Source organism: Wyeomyia smithii, chromosome 3 (assembly GCF_029784165.1).
Source record: "Wyeomyia smithii strain HCP4-BCI-WySm-NY-G18 chromosome 3, ASM2978416v1, whole genome shotgun sequence".
NCBI classification, from domain to species: domain Eukaryota; kingdom Metazoa; phylum Arthropoda; class Insecta; order Diptera; family Culicidae; genus Wyeomyia; species Wyeomyia smithii.
In genome coordinates, this window is record NC_073696.1 from 46,661,225 (window position 1) to 46,667,481 (window position 6,257).

Below are 6,257 nucleotides of genomic sequence, written 5' to 3' on the forward strand. Positions count from 1 at the left end.
ATCACTGACAAGCTGCCCAGGGATACCAGATGTGCAGATTCGTCTGCAAAACGCAGATTTTCAGAGCTTTGATTGCAGATTTTTATTGATTTGCAGATTTTTCATTGTTTCTACAGATTTTTGTTAGAGTCTCCTTGTAATTGAGCCGATTTTTTCAAAATGTGTGCAGGCTTTGGCCTGCGCGAGCGAATTTTTTTCCAATTACGGATAGATTTTTTTCAGATTTCATGCAAATTTTTCCGGTTTTTCGAGCAGTTGCAAAAGTTTTCCAGAAACATCTGGCATCTCTGAAGCTGCCACAGCCAGCATAAATGTACAAATTTGGTGTCGTATGTTTATATAATTTTTCGCAAACATCTTGAAAATGGCTCCAAGAAGTGATATCTGGCGTTATTTCATCAAAATTCCGCTTTCCGGTTCAGCCGAGTGTAAAGAGTGTAGTGCAAAAATAAAAACCAGTGGCAATACAGCGAATCTTTGGAGACATTTGGAGCGGCACCATCGAAAGCAAGCCAATATTCTGAAAAAACAACCAGGTTTAGAAGTCATCACTGTTTCTGATAGCTCTGAGAAGGATACACAAGGATCAAACGCTGATGAGGTGAGCAAGATAAGGGATAAAAAATGAAATAAATATTAAACTAAATATCTATTTAGACAACGGATGCATCACCTGCAACGGATGAAGCCTCATGTAGCAAGGGACAACCATCAACGTCGAAACAGAGTTCTTCGGCGATTTCGATTCGCGACTCATTCGCGAATGTTTCAGCTTTTGGAGGTAAGCTCAAATTAAATTTTTAGAAATACCAATTATATCGTTTTACTTTTGTTTCTAGCTAAAGGATTCAAGACTATTCAGTTGGATGAAGCGTTGATCTACGTGATAGCATCAGATAATCTCCCCCTTCGAACAGTTGAGAAAAAAGGATTCTTGCGTTTTACGAAAACAGCAGCACCGTTATACAAAGTACCCGTCGTAAAACAGTCACCAAAATGCCCGATGATAAATACGATTCTTTGAGCCAAATGGTCAAGCTGGTTATTGGAAATTGTGACAAATACAGCATGACAACGGATGTGTGGACGGACACTGCTAACAACAAAAGCTTTATGGGAATGACTATACATTACTTGGACAACGATCAGAAGACTATGAAATCGTTCGCCCTAGTGGCACGACCTTATGAAGGATCTCATACGAAAAACCATCTAGTAGAAGAGCTAAACCGTACGTGCTCTGAATGGAATATCGTTATAAACAAGGTATTTTTGATTTCAATGTTTGCCGGTTCAATATAACTTCACGGTTTGATTCATTTTAGATAAGCGTTCTTGTAATCGACGGTGGGGCAAACGTAGTCGCCGCTGCTCATGAACTAGTAGGAAAGTCTCGTCATATGGTTTGTATTGGCCCATTCTCTCTCTAGAATGGTGACAGTAGCCACTGAAAGATCCAAACGGTTCGAAGAGTTGCTGACAATAGTTCGTGCAATTGTGACCTTTTTCAAGCGTTCAACAAAAGCAGCAGATGACTTGCGAGCTTTACAGACTAAGACGGGAAAACGGAGGGAGAACTTAAGAAACTGAAGAAGGATGAACCTACCAGATGGACCAGTAGTTTTCAAATGCTGGACAGTTTTATTCAGTTGGCTGAGGAGGTTGGCGTTGTTCTTCTGAGGTACGATAATGTTCCCATGCTATCAGGATCAGATCTTCATCTATATTTTTATCTATCAGATCAGATCTGCTGCTATAGAAGGTCGCAATATTTTTCAACCTATCATGCACGTGATTACTGAACTGGAATCTGAAAAAAAGTCATTGGCGGGAAAAGTTATCCCTCTATTGAGCATGATGAAAACGGTGAATATACTTAGCAACATTCGTTTTGTTTTTTGTTTTAAAATGCAATAATTTCAGGTACTGGAGTCATTCAATTCAAAAACTGAGTGTGTCAAACAGTTGAAATCTGCGCTGTTAGGCCAGTTCAACAGCCGATTCCAGCATATTGAGTTCGTCGACGGACTTGCAATCGCGACGCTTGTAGATCCTCGCTTTAAAGCGCTTCACTTGCAACCAATATCGCATGCGAATGCTGTAACGATGGTCTCGGAAAAACTAAAATATTTTGAAAGAGAAGAACGAGGACGACGATGTGCAAGCACAAAAATCGTCGATAATGTATCAAGTCAGCTCAATAACGATGACGAAAATTTGTGGAAGATACATGATCACCTGGTAAAAAATCAAATCATTGGACGAATTTAAGCATTTTATCATATGTTTCTTTAAATTAGGTAGTAGAACGCACAGCTTCAATGAAGCACGATAAACCGGGTAACATATCTAGTATGTATGTATGTATGTATGTATGTATGTATGTATGTATGTATGTATGTATGTATGTATGTATGTATGTATGTATGTATGTATGTATGTATGTATGTATGTATGTATGTATGTATGTATGTATGTATGTATGTATGTATGTATGTATGTATGTATGTATGTATGTATGTATGTATGTATGTATGTATGTATGTATGTATGTATGTATGTATGTATGTATGTATGTATGTATGTATGTATGTATGTATGTATGTATGTATGTATGTATGTATGTATGTATGTATGTATGTATGTATGTATGTATGTATGTATGTATGTATGTATGTATGTATGTATGTATGTATGTATGTATGTATGTATGTATGTATGTATGTATGTATGTATGTATGTATGTATGTATGTATGTATGTATGTATGTATGTATGTATGTATGTATGTATGTATGTATGTATGTATGTATGTATGTATGTATGTATGTATGTATGTATGTATGTATGTATGTATGTATGTATGTATGTATGTATGTATGTATGTATGTATGTATGTATGTATGTATGTATGTATGTATGTATGTATGTATGTATGTATGTATGTATGTATGTATGTATGTATGTATGTATGTATGTATGTATGTATGTATGTATGTATGTATGTATGTATGTATGTATGTATGTATGTATGTATGTATGTATGTATGTATGTATGTATGTATGTATGTATGTATGTATGTATGTATGTATGTATGTATGTATGTATGTATGTATGTATGTATGTATGTATGTATGTATGTATGTATGTATGTATGTATGTATGTATGTATGTATGTATGTATGTATGTATGTATGTATGTATGTATGTATGTATGTATGTATGTATGTATGTATGTATGTATGTATGTATGTATGTATGTATGTATGTATGTATGTATGTATGTATGTATGTATGTATGTATGTATGTATGTATGTATGTATGTATGTATGTATGTATGTATGTATGTATGTATGTATGTATGTATGTATGTATGTATGTATGTATGTATGTATGTATGTATGTATGTATGTATGTATGTATGTATGTATGTATGTATGTATGTATGTATGTATGTATGTATGTATGTATGTATGTATGTATGTATGTATGTATGTATGTATGTATGTATGTATGTATGTATGTATGTATGTATGTATGTATGTATGTATGTATGTATGTATGTATGTATGTATGTATATATGTATGTATGTATGTATGTATGTATGTATGTATGTATGTATGTATGTATGTATGTATGTATGTATGTATGTATGTATGTATGTATGTATGTATGTATGTATGTATGTATGTATGTATAATTTTATCTGACTTCCCACACGATAAAATGAGTATCATAGCGGTAAGAGGTAACAATGTTATCATTCACAGATATGCAACGCGACTAGAATAATGGATATCTTTCTCTGAAAATCATCAACATCAGAACAGAGGGAAAGCTATAAGTATCATCACATCCAAATATGTAGAACTTTTTCTTATTCTCATTTTTGAACCAAACTCTCGATTACCTTCCCACACTGTCCCCAATCCCATGGTATTCACAGTGATGGAAACGAAACGAATATGATGCAATCGTCGTTTATTCATCATATGTGCACCTCACGATGTGTACAGGCCGGGACTATACTCGAATCCTCTCAACCCATAATGAAATGATGATAGGGTGCATAGGTTTCTAGGAGAAAACAAACACATGACTAGACTACATCAGCTCTGAGAAGCGATTCGATCGTTGCGTTTGTCTCTCCATAGGCCGGTAGTTACGGGAATAAAGGATAGCAACAGGAGAAAATCATCTCGCCTGAACAGCAGCAGAGGTGTGGTGCGGTGAGAGGGAATGTGTGGGGGAAGGAACTACTTCGGCAGCGGTTGAGTTTAAGCGAGAGTATGAGAGCATACACTGTCATCTTCTTTCTTTTTCTGACAAAAAATCATATTCATGAGTCAAAAGAATAAGGATATAACAAGTTCTGATCGCTCTCTGTAACAGAGACGAATAACTTCATATACCGAGTTGTGAACATTGAGAACCACGTGTTGTTGTGTACACTAATGAATAGAAATATATCGCAAAGAGGAAAGCAAAGAGAGTGCACCAGTACCGATACTTTGTTTTTCGCATACTGACGACGATGTCAATGCATCCTAGGCTTGTTTTATGTGTATTCATTAATCGCTAGAGGTGATTTTTTTCCTTCGCTGGGTATTCATATAGTCCGCGCGTAACAAATCAGCCATTATTCCTCCCTAAATATCTGGGCTGAACAGACTAGGTTTCAACTGGCCCACTATCTACCTCAAGATGAAAATTAAAACTGAGTTAAAATCTACATTGCGGTAAAATTAACTGCTTTATTTTCGCTGACATATCGTCAGTTGAATTCAATACCCAAAACTCATAATTTAGGGAAAAACAAATTTTAGGACTTTTTTCAACCTAATTGGGTCTATTATGTGCATGTAATGAGTTGTAACCTTAGTTTTTCGTCGTTAATTAGATTTGAGCTATAAAGACACATCTACTTATAACTTGAACATTTTGTGAATTTTGAAACGGCTCTTTGTGAGATGAAACTTAATAGTATTTGACATCAGTTGCCATCAAGAACTCAAAACTGCAAAATGAATTGTGCCAGTGTTGAATTCAAATGACGATATAAGGCAATCCACGGATGACGTTTCTTTGCTTGTACGTTTGTTATTGTTGCTGTTTTTCAAGCTGCAAAAACAAAACATGACCAAAACAGAAATCTTTTAATGTCGGCAATAATATCAAAAGTGATTTTTTATTGTTGTATTTAGGATTGGCACTCGCGATACTAGCTACCGATCGGATAACATTTGTTTTTCACGCTTCTGGATCCGGATTGCATCCAAGTTGAGACCGATCGAACATACATAAAGCTGTCATAAGTTGAAAACAGACTGAAATCAGCTGATCGCAACTGTCTCATGGATTGCCTTATAGTCAATAATTATCGATACGCTCGTATCGATACTTCTCGGCCGATATTTTGAGTATATCGATACATATGAGTCGCACAGTATCGATACTCAAGTATCGATACTTTTCACCGTATCGCCCAATGCTAGACTGGGCATTTCAAATGTGCTGCTGATTGATGGCTAGTGCTGCAGTTTTGTGCTACTTCTAATGGGATATTTAAATTTTACAACTACTTAAGCGCGCCGATGATGTTAATCGCGTCGATGCTTCCAGGGGAAAAATGTTTCGCGGTTGCAGAGCAGGCTCCGAACAGCGGGATAAAATGGTATCAATTTGTGGGAATAATTTAAAATCACTAACCTAAACAAGTCTCCAGAATTTTAACTTCACCTCACGAACCTCGTCCACTGTACAAAGCCCAAGCAGCAAACCTCGCTCGCTGTTGCAACAATAATCTGCGCAATATTGATGATCCTCATTTCGTGGACACACCTATTCCTAGCGCATTTTTCATCCCTCGGCTCCTCCCGCTGAATACAAGACTACTGGCGGCTGACTTTGCACCAGTCTCACCTTCACAGCCGGATGACGCGCTTCGAATTGTTTCGGAGCGAGTGCTAGCCTCGGGTACCGGCGAATCACGCAAACTGTCGTTGGCATTTTTCCTCTCCCAACACGCTGAGCGCAATGGCGATGGCTGCCGGAGAAGGTGTAGATCCGCTTTTGGAGCATCTTATTCATAAATCAGGATTTTTTTTGCGAAACTTGGCTGCTATTCTACGCATAGAGAGATAAAGTGCGATGTTTTTCTCGCAGAATTGCACTATTGCCGCTACATTTTTGCCAATACCTTCATAAACCTGTTTCAGTTCATGTTCTCAGTAGTGACCATTACACCGAGAATTA

General features: G+C 36.8%; 1 pseudogene; it reads left to right on the forward strand.

The window, feature by feature from the left end:
* The first annotated feature begins 364 nt into the window (after positions 1–364).
* On the forward strand, positions 365–1,759 carry LOC129728264 (E3 SUMO-protein ligase ZBED1-like; annotated as a pseudogene).
* The last annotated feature ends 4,498 nt before the right edge of the window (positions 1,760–6,257 follow it).